This window comes from Haplochromis burtoni, unplaced genomic scaffold (genome assembly GCF_018398535.1).
Source record: "Haplochromis burtoni strain Fernald_Lab_line unplaced genomic scaffold, NCSU_Asbu1 Contig_49, whole genome shotgun sequence".
In the NCBI taxonomy this organism is placed as follows: domain Eukaryota; kingdom Metazoa; phylum Chordata; class Actinopteri; order Cichliformes; family Cichlidae; genus Haplochromis; species Haplochromis burtoni.
This window is the reverse complement of record NW_024582410.1, coordinates 1767793-1769092: the sequence shown is the minus strand read 5'-3', so window position 1 is coordinate 1769092 and position 1300 is coordinate 1767793.

Here is a 1300-nt window from a genome sequence, read left to right as displayed (position 1 = left end):
TTAGAATGAAGGGTAAATTTAACTGGGAAAGAATAAGATAAAATATATAAATTAAAGTTGAAAATAAAATAACTTTACAACAAAATACACAATATAGAACTATATAAGAATGTATGAAGAAATCTAAATATAAATAAATATATACACAATAACAGCAGCTGTACAAGTATTAACCGGAAGTGAAGAATGTGAATACATGTGGTTGCTTAAATGGTGCATTGCTTGTAAAAAGGCTAATTTGATACTGGTATGCCAACACATGTGGGTGTAGCCAATTTCTGTCTGCTTGTCTTTACTTCAGCTGACAGGCGTGGCATCCGATGTGGTCTTCTGCTGCTGCATCCCATTCAAAGCTCCATGTGTTGTGTCTTCAGAGACCTTGGTTATAATTAGTTGGGTTTTTTTGGGGTTACTGTTGCAGTCTGGCCATCCTCCTCAGATCTGTAACATCAACAGCTTATTATCCCAAAGAGCAATACAACTCACTGGATAGTTTCTCTTTATGGGCCATCCTTTGTAGGCCCTAGAAATAGCTGTGTAGTAAAAATCTCAGCAGATCAGCAGTTTCTAATCAACTGTCTTCACTGCTGTGATACTGAACTTCATGTTTTCTTGACCACGTTTACCTTCTGAAATGTACTGAGTCCCTGTCATGTGATTACCTCATCAAATATTCATATATAGCAAGTGTTTGTATGTAGCTTGCTAAAAGGCTTTTAGCATTAGCTGGAGCTTGGTGATCTGCTCTCTTAATTTGTGGAAAACCAAATTGATGAGAGCCTTGATGCTGAAATTGAGGCTTCAAAAATTGGACTTTATAAGCTATGGTAAATGAGTGATATGAGTGATGTGAGTCTTAAAAGACATAATAAATTCCTCTGTTTCTTCTCTCTTTGTCAGCACAAATGAACGGTGGAGTAAAATACTCAGTAATAATAACTATGTGATACAATCGGGGAAGAAACTTGCATCTTGATGGCATTTGGCCATGTGTACACTCAAGTGTTTAATCTGTGTATTATTGTAAAAATAAAAATAAAAAATCAATTCCTACATTACAAGTTTTTACCTAAATTTAGGCTATAGATGAGGACACATCTATCTTGGGCAGATGCACCAAGGATTCTAAAAGTTTCTTACTATCTAATCCATATTTTTGCGCCTGGCCTATTGCTTTCCAATTTCAGCATTTTTTTTTTAACACAACAACACTCTAAAGACTTTCAAAACAAGCCTTCAGTTGCTAGGCGAAAGGTGTTAAAACTCTAAGTCTAAATGCTTGCGATCGAGCGGCATGAAA